A 22507-nucleotide genomic window follows, 5' to 3' on the forward strand; every position below is an offset into this window, starting at 1 on the left:
GTAACCTCTTGCGACTGTGGCTTTCCAACGTCCACGGTAGGCATTGTCGTCCCATCCAGGACGAATCACATCACTACCGCACACCTTCAATAGAATTGAAATGAGTGCCCGTCGGACTGCGGACCACCACAACCGCGACATATGCCAAAAAATATCTCGTGTAAGAGTGCACAGTTTTCTATTGCGCAAGCAAGCACCATAACTATATGCGTCACAAAGAGCCACATACGCCCAGGTAGTCATCGGATACGATAAGCGTCATCCACTGCGGTTGATCTATACGGAGCACTTTCCAGGGCTACCAGCCTTGACGGCCTATACTTCACCAACGTAAAAGGCGACTTCAGGTGCCGACGTGTCCTAAAAAAGCCTCGAAAAAGACGGTCTGCTTAAAGAAATTGGCGTGTTAGCACTTCCTGAAACCTGGAGAGATGAGCCAACTGCAATCACGGGATTCGAATGTGACGTCCCCAGAAAGCGGCTTCATTGCAGGTGCGGCGGCGTGGGCACATATGAGAACACGGCGATGCGCAACTTCAACGTAGGCCGCATCCCACTTCGCCGGGCGCCAGACACCGAACACACACAGATAAGCTGCAGAATCGGCGAGGTCTGCGTTGCGCACATAAGTTACAATAAAAAATACATTGCGCTCGCCGCTACCTACGTGAGGACTGTAAAGAACCCCTTCCGCACATGCACACACAGAGGTTCGTGAAACGTGCGTGCGTTCTCCATCATAACGGACGAGTATAGGCACTACATACCGGCCTACCGCGTCGCCGCGTGTTGTCATCGTTACGCAACTGTAAACAACTTGTTATATAACACATGTGCGTCTCTTCAACATATGCGTGTGCGCATACCATTTGCGCCTATCTTTGGCGTCATTTCGTAATGTCTCGCTCAATGTAAAAAATTACGCCACAGTCGCCTTCCCGCCGCATGCTTCGCATTATATCGATTCCCACGGTACGTGGGATCTGCCGAATTTCTTGTTCTTTACGTTCACTGAGGTTTTTCGCTAAGTGACAACGCCGCCTTCGCTGGCACCGGATTTTCTGTGACACGGGTTCCTGAATGCAATCGTGTTCAGATTTACAATGTCTATTCTCGCCGTTGCCGATATAGACTGTGAATTACCTGTGGCGCATACCCGCATTCCATGGGCTGTGGTATGCGGGTACGTGCCACACCCGATCGAGGGAAAGCGTTTCATGGAGTAAGCGACTAGTACGCCACGTTATTCATGCGATGATCCGCTAATCATGTCCGTGCCACACCAATGTCCCATGCTAATTTTGGCAAAAACGAAGAAGACGGTCACGACAATAAGAAATCTTGCGCTAGTGTCGTTCTCGCATAGGTCTTGGCTGCCCATTGACCCCTCGCTTAACCATCCCATTGTCGCTGGTTTTAGCATAAACTCGAAATATCCAGAAAAATAATGCAGAAATTTTCAGACACACATGTTCAGCCGAGGCAATATTTTAGTTTAAAGAACAACGAACCTTTATTTTCGATAATTCTAGCATTTATAGTCGCATACCAAAAAAAATTGGGCAGGTCCCACGCGTTGTGGGAATCTGTTTCATGCGAAGCAGTTAGCGAGTATTGCTATGCTGTATTTTATGACTTCAAGCCAAGCGTTACGAGGTGGATCAACGTGTTTTTGTAAGTGTAGTAGCTATGTGCCCAACCATGCACATCGGCAATTTTGGCGTTAAAAGGGTAACTTATGGTGCGACGTAACGTCAGCCCTCACGTTTGAGTACATACCTCAGTATTAGCGAAACTAAGTGCACTTTATGGTGGAATCATGTGAATATCATACGTAACTTTTGTTAATCTATTCCTCCGGGGTCGAGCAATGCTTAAATATGGCTCGCTAAATCGTAGGAATACAAATGTAACTTTTTATTAGACTGCTATGAAAGCGGAGCCAACACTGGAACCACCACAGACGTTAATCTGATATTACACCTGTATCGTAGGAGTACATATGTACTGTTTATTGCGTTCTTCTACAATTAGGTAGCCAGCACCACAACCACAATTGACGTAGCACCGACATTACGCCTGCATAGGCTGTTTTTCCAAACCAGTTTGAAGACCTGGCGCGGCTCTGTGGTAGAATACCAGATTGCCAGGCAGAATGCTTGGGTTCGATTCCCGCTGGGATCCTAATATTTATTCTTTCTTTGCATTCGTCGAGTCAACGCTGCCGATGTCGGTTTTTCTTAACGCTCTCGCATTGAAATTACCAATGTCTGTTCTCGCCGTTCCTGGGTAGATATAAACTGTCAACCACCTGTGGCGCATACCGTACACCGCGGCCCGTGGTAAACGGGTATGGGCCACACGTGTCTGGGGGAAAGGGTTTGACAACGTACGCAACGGGATTTTCACGTTATTCATGTCATGACCCGACAGGCATATTCGTCAAATCCTCTTACCCTCCCAGGCCAATCTTGGTCTACACCAAGTTAAGGAGGCGATCATGAGAGCACCCAGACGTAGGCGGCTAGATAGATAGATATATACGTAGATAGAAACGCTCAAAGTGCCAAAGGTTCGCAAAGAAATGCTTCGCATTTAAAATTCCATTTAGTTCCACGCCGTGAAAACCTTCGGACAGCGAATCAGTCGCACGTAAGTTTCGGCAATTTTTTCACTGTGGATTTCATAGACGATTTCTCGCAGCGCCGCAGGGGCGCGGCAATGTTCGATCACGTGATCGCAACTGGCCTTTGGCCAGCGAAGCAGCCGTGGCCGTACCACACAAGCAAATTGCAGCAGGGTGTAGCCAAGTCACATGCTAGCGCAGAGAAACACATAGCGGGATACAACCTAAAGGGACACTAAAGAGATACAATGAATCGGTTTAGATCGATAAATTGTGCTCTGAGAACTCTAATGTAGTTAATTTCGCCATCATAAGTTTAATAATACATGAGAAAATCAAGTTCAAAGTTTCATTTCTAAATATCCCGCCGAAATCTCCCCGCGTGACGTCGCGGTTTTCAAAGTGTACTTATCGTATTTTGGCGCCATTGGCTCAACAAAATTACCCCAAACTTGGTATGTTAAGTCTATGGCTCCCTCAGAGGACAATGTACTTATTTTTACCGATTAGGAACTATGTAGTCCCTAGTAGGCGCCGTCAAAGCATGTGACGTCACGGCGAACGGTGCGGAAACTTCCAGGTGGCGTCGTCACCCACATTTTGTTTTTGCGCGTTTTCTCGCTTACTAAGCGTCTTCTCGCAGCAACCGTGGTTTTTCTGGCATAGTGAAAGGGTGCTTTACTAATATGAGAAAAATCGTTTTCCTCTTTAGCGTTCCTTCAAGAAGTCCAAAGAGGCCCCGCCCAGAAGTCCGATTTGCTGCAGCCGATCGCCTCCGCGACTAAAGAAGTAGTCCCGCTAATGCACTCAGCATTGTTCTCTGAAGGCGCGTGGTAACCGGCTGTCCGGCTGTTGACGTCAGTCTGGAGTGCGCGCTCATTGGTGCACGCTTGCGTGCATCCGCCTTTCAGGAGGAAATGCCGCGGACTTCTAAAGTTGTATCCGACTATATAGTTCGACATATATTTATTCGCCTAAAAGTTGACAAGGTTGATACATTTGCGCTTGCTTAGCACGTACTACGCCACAGCAATAAGTGATATGCTTTTTTTTTCTATTTTGCATTTATGGCGTATGCATTTAATTATTGCATTAGCAACCGCCAGTAGCTGCCGTTACAAGCCAACATGGCAGCACCCATGCAGACGCGACCGCCCGCTTCGATCCGAACTCGCGCTTGCTATTTGCCCACTGTACTGACATGAATAAATAAACGATGAAATCGGCTATCGCTTTGTGTCTTCACACGCTGGGGAGGTTTGAGGTACGTTTTGTCTTTATTACTGAGAAAAGCTGTGTTTATTTGGCCACGCCAGCTAAGCCTTGTCCCCGAGGATTGGCACACTGGAATCTTGGAAACACTGGAAAATACCGACGAATACATTGCTCTCGAAGCTTCAGGACGCAAATGAAAAGCGAATAAAAGCGTAGGGTTCGAACTTACGGAACACGCAGCGCACGACGACGACGACGTGATAACTTCGAGGTGGAAGGATTCCGCATCTATAGCCGCCATGTTGACTTTTTTCAAGCGGTGCTGTCTGCTTACTTTTACTTGCCCAAGGCATGCACCCAGACGCTACGGGGACACCGAGTCGGCAACACGGCGCGGATGGAGACACACTGAGCAGCGCTGCCAAAGGCCAGGTTCCAGGGACTCAAAGGCCAGGTGCCTGTGGCGCCTTCTGATTTTAATTGTTCAAACCAGCTACTGAAAAATCGTCCATATACTAGCGGAAAACTTTTCTTTACAATGGAGCGAAGGCTACAGAGCTAAATCGCGCATATCCTACCGCTAATGAATGTAGTCCCACAATGTGCCCGCATTTTTAGCGCGAGATATAAAATATACTTCTTTATTTTCTATACATGTATACCTCTGTGAGACCGGACGGTCACACCGGATAGATATTTGTAATATTTATTTTACTTTATACGTTGTGACTAAGCGTTTTGCACGCGTGAGAAAGCCGCGCCTTTTACGTGTACCTCGAACGCTAAGCGGCGTCTGCGTCAATATGAAACGCTGATTGCGCGTTGCCATCACTTTCCAGAGCGGTGCCAAACGCGCGCCATACCGGACTACTTCGCGTAGGAGTACATGTGCAGAAGCTCCGCCCCCATAATAATAATAATAATAATAATAAAAATTGGCCGCGTATATGCGTGCTTCGCTGCAAATGTCATGTAAAGACGATAGAAGAGGCGCTGCGTGAGATATGAACGCCATCTGGCAATACGTCGGGAAACGTGAATGCTGTGTTGCGGGCTGGTAGTCCCGGCGCAGCAGCAGGCAAGACGGCGGTGACCAACGCGAACGGCGGGGACGCCAGCCAGCCCGAAGACGCGGTTTGGCGCGAAGCGCCGAAGCAGAAGAAACGTCCGCACTCAACGAGTACTCTCCACACACTATTTTATATTCACGTCGCCTGGGTAAAGCAGGAATGGCAGAGCGGCGCCCCATGGCACTCGTACAGTGCAATACTGAACTGAAACCGAAACACAACAATGAGCTCGCGCAGAGGGCACGGTGGAAGCCAAGTTTCGGCGCAGTCGCATTTTCAGCGCAGCTTAAGAAACTAGGGTCTCTAGAATTACGTATATATTTTCTATTAAAGGAACACACCACCTAATACTTATCTAGTGATGTTGCGCCTCAGATATGCGTAATGTTAGCTTTTTGATCAACCATGTAGACAAGTATGAACCTAGTGAGCCGTTCACGATGGCTGGCCCTTGTGCAGGGGGTTCAACTTTGGCCGAGTGGCTGAATCGAGGGAAGTGCCGACAAACAGAAAGACAGACAGACCAAAATTTCTGCGTTTAAGTTCCCCAAGAAAGACTATCGTCTTTAATAATTTTTATTTGCACAACAATGTGAGCCCTCCGGTGGCGTGCGAGGCTAGACAGAAAGGAAAGACCCTTACGCGCGTGCGTCTGCTAGCCCGTCACCGGAAGGCAAGAAAGAGAGAGAAAAAAAAAGGAAAGAATGGAGGAAGAAAAAAAGGGGGGAGGGGGTGGAGGGTGAGGTCATCACCAATCGCTGGACAAATGGCGACTGTACAGAGAGCAGAGATGTTTGGAGTCTTCGCTGGTGCGAGGGGGAGGTGCGCGAACACTCATGGGAAGAGTGAGGAACTCGCGTACGGCGGCTGGGATGGCGGAGGAGCCGTGACGCTTAGTTTGCGTATGCAGAGGCTCCGGCTGACCCGAGCGTTTATTCACACGTACTGCTGACGATAAGGGGGTGTCCGCCAGGGAGCCATCGAGTAGACGACAGAGCAGGCGCATTTGGGTCACAGCATGACGTTGTCGCAGAGGACGCCACTTGGCCATCTTCAGGCGGGTAGCGTAGTCCGCCGGCGGAGACTTTATGGAGCGTGCGTGCGTAGAGGATGCGCGAGGCTCTTCTTTGTACGCTTTCGATGCGGGCGATAAGGTGCTGTTGGTTGGGTGACCATACGGCGCAGCCATATTCAAGGATAGGCAGCACGAGTGATGTGTACAGAAGGGCAAATGTAGCGGGACCGCATGGTTTAGAGACTCTGGACACGAAGCCGAGGACGCGGCGAGCCTTAGCAACGACGCTTGCAACCTGAAGGCTTAAGTCCAGAGTGGTGGTGAACGTGACACCTAAGATTTTCAGTGAATCCTCCGGGAAGAGGGATACCGCGCATAGTGTATGAGGGCTTGGCAGGCAGGCGAGCACTCGAGAACTTCATTACACTGCATTTATCGGGGGACAGCTTCAGGTGGTTGGAAATGATCCAGGAGTCGATCACCATTAGGTATCCTGGAGATCCTCACTTGTGGAGGGACAAATGATAGGGGCAAGGTGGACGTGTCGTCCGCGTACTGCACAAGGGGGAAGCGGTTGTCCTGGGGCATGTTGTTGACGTATATCAGGAAGAGGGTCGGCGCAAGGACAGAACCCTGAGGCACTCCTGAGGGCACAGGTATCCTCTTCGAGTGGGCGCCACAATATAAGACACGTTGGCTGCGCCCGATCAGGAAGTTGGCCAGCCACCCGAGCAGGCATCCGCGAATTCCTGCTTCCTTCGCCTTGTTCAGCAAGAGGGAGATGTTGAGGGTGTCGAAGGCGTTGCTCAGGTCGAGCTGTATGACGTCGGTGTCTGTGCGGTTGTCAAGATTGTGGCTTACGATTTGGTTCAAGGTAGCCAGGGCTGTGTCGCAGCTGCGGTCACGGCGAAAGCCATGCTGCGAGGCAGGAAAAAACTTTCTCCGCTCGAGAAAGTCAAGGAGTTGGCTGTTCAGAACACGTTCAAACGTGCGGCATATGATCGACGTAATGGAGATTGGACGATAGTTCTTGGGATCGTTAGAGGGCTTGGATTTCCCTTTGTGAACAGGGGTAACCAGGGCACGTTTCCAAGAGGCGGGCACGGTCCCATGGTCAAGTAGGGATTGGAACACAGTGCACAGGGATACAAGCACTTGGGGCGCAAGCAGTCGAAAGAAGGTGGGCGCCATGCCATCGGGACCGGGGCTGGGAGATGGATTGATTTTGGAGATGGCTGAGGACAGTGCTTCTGGTGAAAAAGTAGCTGAGAGAAGGAGTGAGTCATCACGCGAGTCGTCGGGAAGCTGAGTTGGATGCGTGCCTTGATCACGTGGAATTTTTCGAGTAGTTCGCTGTCATCGGCGGGGGCTTGAACATAGATGGAAGAAAATTGTTCAGCAAAGAGAGCAGAGACTTCCACGGGGCGGTCAACAAGCTTTCCCTGGATGTTGAAGCTGGGGCGGTGACGTGATGACCGAAGACTATTCACGTAAGACCAGAACACCTTGGGGTTCTCCGTAGCTTTCTCAGCTAGCCTGGTGGTGTAGCGCTGATGCTCTACGTGGATCGCTGCCTTGAGGGAGCGCTGGTGGGCCTTCGCCAGTTGGAAAGTGATGGGGCACTGTGTTCGGGAGGCCTTCCGAAACAGCAGTCGTTTTTGTCTCGCTGCCTTCATGATTTCTGGGGTGATCCACGGGCGGTGCCTTCGCTTGGACGTTCGGGTGCACGATGGTACACACTCGCGTTGGATTGCCGATGCCATGTCGCACCACAATTCATAGTTGCCAAGGCAGTCGTCGCCAGATGAGGTCATGCACCAGGGTGCAAGGTGCGCTAAGCGCGCTAGATGAGTATGGTCAGTCTGGTCAAATTTCCACAGTTGACGAACGTGGTATCCGTTTCGGGGTAACACTTGTAGTGTGCACGTACCTCACAGGAGTACGGCCACTAGCGTGGGTTCGGACTTAGCGAGCCACCGGGCCGCGTCTGCCGTCGCCTCGCGTGAACTAGCGCACCGCTGCACACGCACGTTCGAGCGCAAACAAGGCGCCGAGCGTAACGCGGCAAGTACACAGTACTGCTCTCGAAATCCGCAACACTTTATTGCCTGCGGCAACACCACAAAACGCAGTACAACGCCCGCTCCCAAAGGCGGCGGGAGAAGCAAAACAGGCTTAACCACGCCACGGGCGAAAGTACAACACCAAGGGTGCCGCGAGCACGTCTCCGCGGGCAAAAGGGCTCACGGGGACACGCCGCTGAGAGAAACGTTCCCTCGCGACTATGCTGCGTGCTCTCGCGATCAGCGACCAAAACAGGGCCGATCGCTCGAGCAAGGGCAAACTCCGCTCGCGTTGGCTTCGATAGGTACGGTTTCGGCGTAGTAAGACCACGCGCGAATGCACCGCACCGCTCTTCAGCCTAGCGTTCGGAAAGGACAACGTAAGGTAAGCGCTCGCCGCTGGCGCAAAGCACCGTTAGCGAACTCCGTCCGAGCGAGCCCAAACAAAGGCCGACGGACGGGAAAGAAAAACGTGCTCACCTTACGAGGTCCAGAGAGAGTCTGACTCCCCCGCCGCGCGCAACGTCTCGCGAGACGCGAGCACGCGAGACCCGAACGTGGCGCCACCGTCGCGATCCGGCGCCGGGGTGAGGGGGTTTAACGTCACCCCCGCTCGCCCAGCGCCGTAGGACGGCGGAGGAGGGGAGCGACATGATCGGACATGAGGATGGCAGAAATAGGCGAAAAACCCGCGCAATGGCGACGGGCAAGCCTCAATCCCCACACTGCAGCGTAGCACACTTCAATGGCCCGATGATCGCTGTTAGACAGGCCCTCACTTGTTGTGCAGGAGGTTACTCAGGTTGGTTCGGCCACGAACACAAGGTCTAGGGAGGAGGAGGTACCATCTCGTGAAGAGTATGTGGGTTCGAGGCATGCCTGGACGAGGTTGGCTGATGTCATGATGTCCAGGAGTAGGTCGTCGGTGCGGTCGTGTGGGAGGGGGTCGTCGTGTGAAGTCCAGTCAATATGAGCGTTGAAGTCACCGAATACCAGAACGTTGTATAACTGCCTGCTCAAGGCGAGTGAAAGGGATGAATCAAGGTGCTTATACGCTTCATCCTTTAATGTAGGCGGGCAGTATGCGCAGCAGACCAGCACGGTACTGTGCGGTAATATAAGCTCGACGAAAAGAGCCTCAAGATCATCGTGTTCCAAGTCGAGCCGGCGGTTCACTTTTGCAGGAGTTGGGAAAGCCATCAAGACACCGCCACCCCGGCCACGCCTATCCTTCCGGAGCACTGTGTACCCGCTAGTGTCGAAAAGTTCGCTGTCAGTCACGCTTGCGTCGAGCCAGGTTTCTGTAAGCAACACGACAGCATTTGGCGGGATTGCAGACAAATGCGCATGTAAATCCACTATTTTGTTACGGACGCTTCGACAGTTGTACCAAAACGTTAGCGTCTTCGCGCGGGGACTGAATGTAGGTGGCGCGGACGCTGAGTGGCTCGAACGCGAGGCCGTCGGGGATGGCGGGTGACCGGTGTTGAGATGGAAGGCGACGGTGGGATATTAAAATGTCATCAGGGAAGTGGGGCAAGGTACACTGGAAACATACCCAGGAGGTGTTGCAGCCGCCGAGGCGTCGGTATTCTTGGAGCGACATGTACACGCACTGACGGTGGCACCATCGGTCACAGTCATCACAACAAAGCGCTGCTTGATGGTCGTATACACGTCTGTCGCAGCGTGCACATACTGCTGGCCCTGGGTTAGGCGAGATGTCGCCGCATGCAGGGATGGGCCAGGCTGCTCGGGAGACACGTCATGTCAGGAGAAAGCTGTGGTAAGCACGGACAGGCGACAGAGGGCCAGCTCTTGAGAGGGGAGGCCGCAACAGGTCGACGGTTAGGCTTACATCGAAGCTCACGGATGGTGGAGGCAGAATGAGCCGAAATGTCCAGAAAACATGGTTCGGGTGTCCAGCCGCGATAGTCTGAGGAGCGAGGGGTTCCGCTGGTGGTAGGCACGACACGACATGGACGACGAGCGAGGCGAACACGATAGCGATACAGAAATGTGGGGGACGACGACGGCAGGAAAAGCAGCACGACGCCATATTCGAAAAACGAGTACCTTTCATTGCCAAGAAAAGTTGTCCGCGAGTATAGCTGAGACGTGGTAAGGATCTCTCTCGGTAAGCTCGCGTTGGCATCGGCGAAACGACCGGCAGCGTCGCCGTCGTCTCGTCGCTCGAGGTCTCGGGCGCGCCACGGCCGCTCAACGAACATGACAGTGCCGGAGAGAAATTGACATCCCCCCTCCAGGAAGCGTGCGCGTGATTTGTGGCCACTCCCCTCTCTCATTCATATTCTTCCCATGAATTTGCGCTGTGCAAGCGTCAGCGGTTTTGACGCTTGAGTTCGGTCCGTGAAGGTCCTGGTTCAAGCCCCCCGCTTCGCCAAGGAAATTTATTTTGGTCTGTCATTAAGGCGACAGCCTTAGATGCCTCATCAAACGTGTAAATAGACCGGCGTCCCGCGTCGGCGGCGTCAACACGACTGATGCAAAAAAAAAATCATCACCACCTGATGACGTCACCATATGACGTCATCATGACCTCACGGATCACCAAAATTTGTCACGTCTTCACATGACATCGTCGCTTGGTGAAAGGTGGGCCGATCACGGAGGCAGTGCAAAACTAGGTGAGGGGGCAGAAAAGCTTGCAATGCCTCCGATCTTGGAGGCAGTTTTACACGACGTTGGGCGCAGAATGATTTCGCACGGGATCAGTATATCGACTGAGAATAAACAGAAGGTGGCTTTCGCCTTCGAGTCGTCTTAGGCGAATGCATAAGGAAGCTTGAGAATTTTTTTTTTGTGTGTGTGTGCGAAACTATGCTGTGAAATCAATTTTCGACTGAAGCATGGATTAAGTGACTTTGTAGATATAGCATTGGTTGCTCTCAGTAGGCTGCTATAGATACTTGACGTCTTATTGGCAACATGGATGAGTAGCCTGTAAGTGTACGCTTAACACTTTAATGTGGCACGGTTCGTTTGAGTGCGACCTCACTTGAACGAAGGCATTGTCGATCAAAATCTTACTTTTTACGAGCATCCTGAGCAATACGGCTCCGCTCACCGCGATAAAGTTGCTCATTTGAACCATTCACCGATTTACCTGAGTACGTAACCTGTGCGATGCACAGTGAAGTTGTTTGGCTCGATAAAAATGGCAAATTCTTTAAAGGAATTAGCATTTTACAGGTATTTTATCTACAGTCGGTTACAACCTAAGCAAAATGGAAGCTCCGCCACAAGCGAACGCCGTCCCACGTGAAAAGAATTTCCATAGATACTCCAACCAATTACGTTCGTTCATTTTCGCGACGTCAAGCGCTTTTGCCTGTTTAAAGGCGTCCTGAACCACTTTGCCAAGTACTCATCGAATGACCTCAGCATCGGAGTTTATTGCCTCCTCACGAATCGATCGCCGCAAAAGCTTTTCGCATCCGCACAGAATGATTGAGCGGAGTTACAGGGATCCGTGGTGCGCTTTAAGTGCTTTCTTTGTTCTTTATTGCCGACAAGCCCGCTCCATGGACGCTACACAGGAATGGATGACACGGGGGAAAGAAGCTATGTCAACATGAGTCATGAAACGCGATCCCTCTCCCGCCTTGTGATTCCGGTGAGCGGTGGTGTCGCTACTGTGTAATTTTAGCCTACATAGAGCGCGGCGCCGGCGCTTGGACGCATCTTTGTAGTCGTGTGTCTTCGTCCAGGAATCTATCACTGGTTTAAACAGGCTGATCCCTTTCCATTTGTAGACACAACTCCCATTCTAGCTGGAGCTGTCCACGTAAAAACTCTTGCATCATTTGGATGGCACGAAAGCGCGCGCGTTGGCGTTGGCTTGATGATAATTAGAGGCCGGATTTTTAGGCATTAAAAAAAAAAACTCGTTTTAGTCGCCAAAAACAGGCAGACAAAACAACAACGTTTTAGGCCTCCAATATCGTAAATATAGGCACAATAAACTTTCACATAAATGCAAATAATTTCAAACGGGGACGTGCGCGACCTCTATCTACAACCGGAAAGCAAAAATTTTATTGCTTAAGATGGCACAAAGGCGCCAACAGTTGAACATAGCCATGCATTTGGGCTTTGTCCCGCATTGTCCGCAGAACACGGTCTCTGCGAACGGTGCGGGACAAAGCCCAATCAACGCACTCCTGGGTGTCTTTTCGGTATGACTGAGAAGAGCAGAACAGGAGCAGATAGCCAGATAGCTAAGGGACCAAAAGGGAGGGATTTTTCCTATTGGCCGGGTCGAATAGAATTGCGTAGAGCTAATTTCTCCCCTGGCAGTGAACTACTGGCGCAGCCAGGCGGGGGGGGGGGGGTAGTAAATTCCTCCCCCCGTCCCCGGAAACTTTGAAGTGTCGCGTGTGTGTATATACACGCACACATACGAACGGATGCACGAACATACGTAAAGTATGGTTACCCCCCCCCCCCCCCCCCCCCGAAAAGAATTTCTGGCTACGTTACTGCATTGAACACCTTGAAAAGCAAATTACAAACAAAACAAAAGGTGCGGCACATCACATTTTTATTCCTTTTTTATCGCTCTTCACCCTCCTTTCCGTTGACTGCTCTCCGCGGTTTCGTATTCGCCAACAGGTCACGCCATGTCAGCACGGCGGCGAATGCTCGCCGGCGTGTCCCACTTCACTGCTGCTAGCGGTTGTTTCCGGGAGTTGGTTCAACTAGAAGACTAGGTCGAACTCCATAGTTCCGAACCGTCAATGTTACGGCGGTAACATGAATAAACGGTCTCAAAACAGCACCTGGGAGTGAAACTTCAGCGCCAATTTTGAAATAGGCATTTATAGGCATTTGTAAGCATTTAGGCACGAACGCCAAAAATAGGCATTTATAGGCACTATAAAAGCCTTTCTTAAACCTCTAATTCATGCTCATAATATCAAAATGGCGCGATAGGAGCGCAAAGGAACAAAATATGCATGTTGCCGCAAAATCCGGTCGCTAATGATAATGTACACGCTTGAAAAGATTTCAAGTCCCGTGGTCGTTCAGTGGCCTAAGTTTTGGTAAAGTTGCCACGTAGTATGTGCTAACATACATTTAGCCAATTTTTACGATAGATCAGGTACCTCAAAAATAGCCAAAAAGTGCAAAAATTATGCCGCCAACAGTCTGAAAAAGTATACAGATCTGGCGCGAACCTGCAGGCGAAATGTATAAATGACCATGTGAGTTTTTTTTTCTTTTCATGTGCCCGTAGGATGGATGCATGGACCCATATGCTATAGGAGAAAAAACGAACCTCCTCCCCCTTAAAAAAAAGAAACATCAGGAGCGTGAAGCAGTAGAGAAGACCCGAGGCACAATACACTTACCGATCGCTCAACCACGTGGCCGCCAAATTCAGGTGTGTCCGTTGGCTGCAATGAATGAGAGAAAAAGTAAGTGAATGAAGGATGTTTTGGCAAATGACTAGACGCGCGCGTACAACACAATTTCTTTTACTTTCGCGCCCGCGTTTAAAGAAAACGTACAGTCAGCGTAAAATGTTTAGAGACCACGAGTCGCAAGAAAAGCCGAATATTCCGCTGCTTTGGCAGGCAACCTTGAATTTAAGTTTCCGGCCTATTCCAAAACGCGCTAACAACACGTATTGTGCAGTTCGACCGGATGCAGTCACGAATTGCTGGGATATTCAAAGTTCATTTTCGGTGGAGAAGAAAATGTTTGAGGCCTGTGTACCCGTGACTTGGGTGCGCGTTAATGACACCAGGTGGTCGAAATTTCCGAGCCCTCTACTACGGAGTCTTCGCACAATCACTATCGTTGTTCTGGGACGTTAAACCCCAGATATTATTATTATTATTATTATTATTATCTATTATTATTATTTATTATTATTATTATTATATTATTATTATTATTATTGTATATCAAAGTTTCCTGAGACCTAATGGTCTCCAAACTCTGACGCTGACTGTACGTATACACCTGTCACCATGCTTTGCCGCCACGAGTGGATCGGCCTGGCACGGACCGCGGGTTTCTGATGACGTGGCTGCTGTTGAACAAGCCGAACACTGTGGCTGACGTTTGTTCGACTGCCTCGTTAGTCACCGTATATATCGTTTTTTGTGGTCCTATGCAGAGCTTCTGCTCTGCTGATGAAGGTAAGTGGATAGATATAAAGTGGAGCCGTTTCACCGGTGCAACAATATGGCGGCACGGTGACCGTTCGGCGCATATCCCTTCTACTCGATGGCCAACACCTTTAGTGATCCACACTGTGCGTATGTGTAAACGGTTTCAAGTATGCCTGAAGGAAGTGCGGAGCTGGGCGCCTTCCTGTTTCCTTTCATTTATAAATGTGAAGCATTTCTTAGCGAACCTGTGGCACTTTGAGCGTTTCTATCTATCTATCTATCTATCTATCTATCTATCTATTATCTATCTATCTATCTATATCTCTCTATCTATCTATATAGCTATCTATCTATCTATCTATCTATCTATCTATCTATCTACTATCTATCTATCTATCTATCTATCTATCTATCTATCTATCTATCTACTCTATCTATCTATCTATCTATCTATCTATCTATCTATCTATCTATCTATCTATCTATCTATCTATCTAGCAGGCCTTCGTCTGAGTGCTCTCATGATCGCCTCCTTAACTTGGTGTAGACCAAAACTGGCATGGCAGGGTAAGGGAGTTTGACGAATATGACCTGTTGGGTCATGACATGAATAACGCGAAAATCCTGTCGCGTACGTCGTCAAACCCTTTCCACTAGACACGTGTGGCACATGCCCGTTTACCACGGGCCGCGGTGTACGGGTATGCGCCACGGTGATTGACAGTTTATGTCTACCGAGGAACGGCGAGAACAGACATTGGTAACTAAATGCGAGAGCGTTAAGAAAAACCGACCATCGGCCAGCGTTGACGCGCGAATGGATGAATAAAAAATGAGGACCCCATCAGGAATCGAATACACAAGCATTCTGCGTGGCAATCAGGTATTCTACCACAAAGCCACGCCAGGTTCTGTAAACTGGTTTGAAAAACAGCATATGCAGGCGTAATGTCGGTGCAACGTAAATTGTGGTTATGGTGCTGGCTATCTAATTTTGCAAGAAAGCAATAAACACTACATTATACTCCTACGATGTATACTCCTACGATACGTGCGTCATATCAGATTAACGTCTGTGGTTACGGTGTTGCCTCCGCTTTTATAGCAGTCTAATAAACATTACACTTGTATTGCTATGATTCAGCAAGCTATACTGAAACATTGCTCGACCCCGGAGGAATACATTAACGAAAGTTACGTATGATATTCACATCATCGCACCGTAATGTGCACTCATTCCGCCAGAACGACGCAGTGTCCTCTTCATTTCTTACGAGGCTGGGCGATGGCCTCATGCTGACCGAGGATGATGCCACATTGATTGACAGCCGCTTTGTAGGCTAGGTAACGTAGGCCACATACGCCTAGGAAGTCTACGAATACGAGAAGCGTCATCCACTGATGTTGGTCTACGTAGCACTATGCATGTACGCGCTAATATCACGAAGGCCTTCCAGCCTCAACGGCCTATATTCACCAACGCGAAGAGTGGCTTCAGGTTCCGACATGTCGCCGGCTCTATCGGCTCACAATTTGTCGACGAAATGACCGAGGCATCCACAATTTCCAACAGCTGTACCATACCTCATACTTCACTACACAGGGACCCCTCACCACTGCAATCACGACCGGATTCAATAACAAGTCATGACCAGCTGCTGGTGCTCACTGACCACGGTGATGACGACCTTGTTCAAGAACTGTCAAGAACCTCTTCCACACATGCACACGGGTTCGTGAAAGTTGCGTGCGTTCTCCATCATAACTGACAAGTGCAAGCACTACATATCAGCTTAGCGCTTCTGGTGTTTGGTAATGCCCCGTTGCCGTTGGCAGCGTTACCCAACTGTAAACAACTGGTTATAACACATATGCGGCTCTTCAACATATACGTGTGCGCATAAAATTTATACAAATCTTTAGCGTTACTTTGTAACGTTTCGCTCAGTAAAAATTACGCCACAGTCACCTTCGCGCTGCATGCTTCGCATAACGTCGACACCCACGGTACGTGGAACTGCCGAATTTTTTTTCTTTCTTTCTTCCTCTCTTTCTCTCCGTTTTTATTGCGATAGCAATTATATGGACAGTCTCGGCTGGATTTTGCCGTCGCCGTCGCCGTCGCCGCCGTCATGCACCGTATATAAGTATGTATATATATATAAAAGCCCCAAAGAAAAATAACTCAGAAAATGCTTCTGAAGCGCGGAATCGAACCAGGACCTCTTGCTCCACAGCGAGCGGCGCTATCCACTACGCCACGAAACGCAGATCCTCCACGTAGCTAACGGCGAGCGTTATATACACACCATTTAGCGCTGGACGGACTCAGAGACAGCAGGCGATAATAAGCGTTTCTTCATTACCAGCGAGGTGGCGCTAGGAGCCCGCCGGGCGCATTTAAAAGTCGTCGTCGGCGAGCTCACTCGCTTCTTCTTATATTTGCGCATGGGAGAAGCTTGCCCTTCCGCTGTCTGCTCGCGCGGTTTTCTCGTGGCGAGGGGTAGAGGAATGTTTCACGCTTTCCCCGTGGTGTCCGCGCTCATGTTACGGCGCGTACGAATGTCACTCGAGCTCAGGGACGCCGCCAAACGAACAAATAGAAGATGAGCGCGAACTATCAAGTTTCACAGCTCGACACTTGAAGCACGCTAGTTTCCTTCGCTGCTTCGGCCGCCTTTGCAACAGAAGCGCTGTTCAAACTGAGAGTATCCATTGGCGAGCCTCACTTCGTATAGCATTAGTTTCTTGCTATCGCATTCATTGCTTCGCCCTTGCGGCGAAACTGTGACTTTTTTTTTCTATCTCATTACTGTCTTTGTTTCTATTTCTTTATTTCTCACTCCGTCTATTTCTTTCTATCTCTTTCTCTCTCTACTTCTTTCTCTCTCTTTCGCTTTTTATTTCTCTTTCTGTCATGCGCTCTGTTTTTTTTCTATCTTTTTTGTCTGTTTCTTCCCATCCCTTTTCTCTCTCTGTATATTTCTATTTGTCTTTCAATCCATTTTCTCTCTTTCTCCCTTTATTTCTTTCTCTATGTTTCTCTTGCTTTATATTTTTGTTTCTCTCTCTGTACTCCTTCTCTCGCCCATCCGAGTTATTCCATCCCACGCCGGACAGATCCGCGCAATGGGAGAGCGCGCGCCGGGCGCACATGTTCGGGGAGGGAAGCTGAATATGAAGAAGACGACGAAGAGGACGCGCGCCGGCCGAGTTATTGCGTTGCACGCGCTAGAAAGGTAGAGGTCATTTATGGTGATGACAGTTTTTGCAAACGCGTAACGGTATAACGAAAAGCCGCTCCGTGTCAAAAAAAAAAAAAAAACTTTAGAAAAAGAGCACGCGGCGCGCTTGCCCTTCACCTGTGAAAGATAGTCGTGCGGGGGCTTTCCGTTCGAAGCGTAAGTACTCTTTCTCGGCTGATGTAAACACTACGCATAATGTTAGATAAAGGTTTGTCGTCATTGCCTCAAACATCAAGTTTTGCTGACAAAAGATGTCAGCGTCTCTGAAAAACTTGACCAGGACGTTAAACTTTCTGTTCTGAAACCAGAAACACAAACGTGCGTCTGTATGGTAAAGTCAACTACCTCAGCAAATGAAGCTGTCATAATATTGGGCACACTTGGTTTTTCCGTCGGTAGTTTGTTTTGTCATTCTCGTAAACGTATGTCTAGCGAGCAAATGTTACGTTGAATTGTTATTGATGTGAAGCGTCTGTGATAATAAATTTTCTAAACACAGTTAATGGACGTGTGCGGCTAGCTTTTCATCTGACCTGGTTCTTGTAGCCAGGTTATCACACATTGAATAATATTGCATAAAATCTGTTTGTATTTATTATTTCTGTGTATGCATATCCCCGTAGCCATGCAGGTTCTTGTAATACACATTTCATGCTCAAACTGTAAATTATGTAAATTACATATACCATAAATATGCTGTACATAATGCTGTACATATTTGCTGGCATGTTCAGCAAGTCATCTGTACTGTGTATACATAGTCATGTACATTGTCTATATTGTGATAAGTGTGCGCATGCTAGTTCTTAGTAGCATGCATTAGGGACACACTGTGAACTTCGACATTTCTGTTTAAACGTTTTATGTGTATTGTGTTTCGTCATTTGTGTACGTTAGTTTTCTTGTTGTACGGACACTGTTTTTAAATGTTCGTAACGTCCTACGATGAAATAAACTTTTTCTAAACATAGAACGCCTGGACGTGTATTTTCTTGACGGTCGGCATGTCATACTCGCCGGGGATTTTAACTGTGTATTAGACACGCGAGCTGACGTGCAGGGTCCGGGATGGGTCGATCTGAGTGGAACGCACGCGAGCTGCGTCGCCTGGTCCAGCACTTCTGTTTGATCGATGCGTACAGACTAGTACATGGACCACAATATGCCTGGACTTGGCGGCGTGGTTCATCGTCTAGTAGATTGGATCGCTTCTACGTCCCACGTGCGCTAGCTTCTTGTGTGTCGCGATCTGATGTGATACAATTACCATCATCCCCTGTTTATATTTCTGACCATCGACCAGTAGTGCTCGAGGCTTGCTTTCCCTTTTCTTCCTCAGTGAGACCATGGCGTCTTGACATCCGCGTTCTGCATGACACGCGTTCGCGCTCCAGTTTGTCTAGAGTCTTGCGCGCCTCCCTGTTCGGCTCCGGTCTCGAGTCCTGGGACGCGCTCAAGGTACAGTGGCGTCTACACTGCTCAGTCGAAGGGCGTGCTCTGAGACGCCGTATGTCGGAAAAACTAACGGACACTGCCACAAAGCTACGCATTGCTCTTCGGGCGGATCGACTAACTATTGATGCGCTCATGGCAGCGAGAGTTACGGGACGTTTCCAACGCCTTATTGCCGCATCGTCGTTGTCGGCGGCTGCTTGGCGTTGCAGACGTAATCCATGTGCTCACCCCGAGGTTCTGCGCTTTGCGAGAAACTCGCTTCTCAGACAGTCGAGTCCGTTGGGAACTCAGGCCGCCAGAGCCCTTCCCGCTGCGTTGCCACCCGCGCGTGATCGATCAGTTTTTATAGCTCACTTTGAAAACATGGCTCGTGCGACAATGTCAACGCATCATGGTACCGCCGAGACATTCACAATGTTTAGTGGGCTGCCTCAGGTTCCACCAGAGGTAGCTGCACAACTTTGTGCAAGTCCGTCAGCTGATGAGTGAAAGAGGCATTGTCTTCCATGAAGCGCGGTTCGGCTCCTGGGCCGGACGGGTTGCCCGTTGAGTTTTATTTAACCTTTTGGGATGACATTGGTGCCACTTTCACTTCTGTTATTTGCCGTTGCTTCGAGAACTTTGATTTCCCTGATAGCTTTGACGATGGTCTAATTGTGTTAATACCTAAACATGACCCATCGTCTGTTCGCCCAGAGGAATGGAGACCAATTACGCTTCTCAACGTTGATTACAAAACTTTTGCAGCAGTTGTCACTCGCCGTTTGAGAAGCCTGACGCCTTCCTTAATAGGACATCATCAGGCGTGCTCGATTCTTGGAAGAGAAATTCATAGTCTCTCCTTTGTTACGCGTGATATAATTGCGTACACGTTGGCGAGATCAGCACGTGGGCTCTTGGTTTCACTTGATCAAGAAAAGGCATTCGATCGCCTTGAATAGCTACATATTTAGCGTTATGGAGGCGTTTGGCTTCTCGCAAAACTTTGTTGAGCTTCTCAGAAACGCATACAGAAACATACACAGCACGCTGTTTCTTGATGGTTATGAAAGTGCCCCATTTCCTGTTACCCGCGGAGTTCGTCAAGGTTGTCCTCTATCCCCAGTACTTTTTGTACTCAGCCTCGAACCATTCCTGCGCTCCCTACTTAAAGATCCATATATTCGTGGCCTTCCACTACCTGGTAGCGATACCGTGAAGGTGACAGCTTTCGCTGATGACATCACGTTGTATCTAAAGAACGAGGACAGCTTATCCCGTTGCCTACGGCTTTTTGCTGAGTATGGGTCTATTTCAGGTGCTGCATTAAATTTTTCGAAATGTCGATATTTGTTCATTGGTTCTCCAGATATCTGCCTAAGTCCCTTTTTCGGTCTTCAAAAAAGCGACTCTATTCACATTCTGGGGCTTGATTATGGCTACTACGGCATATCAGCCTCCGGGTGGGTTTCACTTCTCGAGAATGTAAAACGACAAGTCCGGGAAGCGCAAGAATACGAATTACCACTGTTGGAAAGAAGGTACTTAGCACAGACTGTATTTTGCGGCCGTACATGGTACATTTGCCATGTCGTACAGCCTCCATTGCGAATAACTCGGTCGTTGCAATCCCTTCTTGGCTCGTTTTTCTGGTCAGGTGGACCTGAGCTGGTTTGCCGAGCTGCACTTGGGCAACCACGTAACAGGGGTGGATTCGCGTTCCCGTCTGTGTCTGTTCGCTGCCGGCTGCTTGCTCTGCGATTCTCGCTTCGTTTGTTACACGGTGATCAGTGCCCCGCGCGTGATCTTGCCTGCTATTTCTTAGGAACTAAGATACGTTATTTGTTACCGGGAGCACGGCTTAACTCTGCGCCGCAAGCACTTAACATGCCTGCATTTTACTCCACGGCAGTGGCATTTTATCGCCACGCTCAGCAGGTTTGCTCAGATGTAAACATTCTAGAAAACCGTGTTGTAGACACAACGGCGGCGCTGGTGCTCCCTTTGGTCCCTCCAGCTCGTCTAACGCGTTCCAGCCGTGTCTCGTGGAGCGCGAGAACGGCATCCTTTCTGCCTGGCCATCTCCGCGACTTCATGTGGCGGCTGGGATGGAGAGTACTCCCAACACGAGACAGACTGGAGAGGTGGGGCATGGTGCCATCTTCCACTTGTCCGAACTGTCCGCTACAAGAGTTGCGTTTTCTTAAGGACACCGGACTGATTCGCCGTTTGTGATGTCAAACGCAGAACTCTTACGCCGGCTGAAAGAGTGACTTTTCTCTCCTCTCTCTATTTTCCTTCCCCCTCCCCCCTCCCCCAGTGCAGGGTAGCCTACCGGCTCAGCCCTGGTTAACCTCCCCGCATTTCTTTTATTATTATTCTCTTTCTAACCAGCATGTGCTGCAGCAATGTGTAATTGCACGGGTATTTTGGCGAGCCGTTAACACTGGTTTCCGTGGCCTAGGAGTTAATCGTTTTGTCACATCTGGTCGTTGCTCGCGTAGTCGCTTTGCGCGCCTTCTAATTGCTGCGGGGGCTTTTTGTTTGTGGCGTAACAGGTGCGAAGCCGTTGCAGCCGGTCACCGTCGTCGTGCTCTGTTTCCAATTTTGGAACGGTTTTACTCGGAACTGCTGTCCTTTTGTCGGAGGAATTGTTCTTCCTTGGGGAAGAGGAATTTCTACGGCAGTGGTCGTGCCGCTTCCTGTCGGTAGTTAATGGACGTGTGCGGCTAGCTTTTCATCTAACCTGGTTCTTGTAGCCAGGTTATCACACAGTGAATAATATTGCATAAAATCTGTTTGTATTTATTATTTCTGTGTATGCATATCCCCGTAGCCATGCAGGTTCTTGTATATACACATTTCATGCTCAAACTGTAAATTATGTAAATTACATGTACCATAAAATATGCTGTACATAATGCTGTACATATTTGCTGGCATGTTCAGCAAGTCATGTGTACTGTGTATATACATAGTCATGTACATTGTCTATATTGTGATAAGTGTGCGCATGCTAGTTCTTAGTAGCATGCATTAGGGACACACTGTGAACTTCGACATTTCTGTTTAAACGTTTTATGTGTATTGTGTTTCGTCATTTGTGTACGTTAATTTTCTTGTTGTACGGACACTGTTTTTAAATGTTCGTAACGTCCTACGATGAAATAAACTTTTTCTAAACATAGAACGCCTGGACGTGTATTTTCTTGACGGTCGGCATGTCATACTCGCCGGGGATTTTAACTGTGTATTAGACACGCGAGCTGACGTGCAGGGTCCGGGATGGGGTCGATCTGAGTGGAACGCACGCGAGCTGCGTCGCCTGGTCCAGCACTTCTGTTTGATCGATGCGTACAGACTAGTACATGGACCACAATATGCCTGGACTTGGCGGCGTGGTTCATCGTCTAGTAGATTGGATCGCTTCTACGTCCCACGTGCGCTAGCTTCTTGTGTGTCGCGATCTGATGTGATACAATTACCATCATCCCCTGTTTATATTTCTGACCATCGACCAGTAGTGCTCGAGGCTTGCTTTCCCTTTTCTTCCTCAGTGAGACCATGGCGTCTTGACATCCGCGTTCTGCATGACACGCGTTCGCGCTCCAGTTTGTCTAGAGTCTTGCGCGCCTCCCTGTTCGGTTCCGGTCTCGAGTCGTGGGACGCGCTCAAGGTACAGTGGCGTCTACACTG

General features: G+C 49.3%; 1 long non-coding RNA gene across 1 annotated transcript in view; it reads right to left on the reverse strand.

Moving 5' to 3' along the window:
* Positions 1–22507, reverse strand: part of LOC119377658 (uncharacterized) — a 54727-nt gene that overhangs the window by 8799 nt on the left and 23421 nt on the right. Inside the window, exon 2 of the long non-coding RNA XR_005180843.2 lies at positions 13365–13409. This is a non-coding gene — a long non-coding RNA (uncharacterized LOC119377658). The remainder of the gene's footprint in view (positions 1–13364; positions 13410–22507) is intronic.

Source organism: Rhipicephalus sanguineus, unplaced genomic scaffold (assembly GCF_013339695.2).
Source record: "Rhipicephalus sanguineus isolate Rsan-2018 unplaced genomic scaffold, BIME_Rsan_1.4 Seq533, whole genome shotgun sequence".
Classification (NCBI taxonomy): Eukaryota; Metazoa; Arthropoda; class Arachnida; order Ixodida; family Ixodidae; genus Rhipicephalus; species Rhipicephalus sanguineus.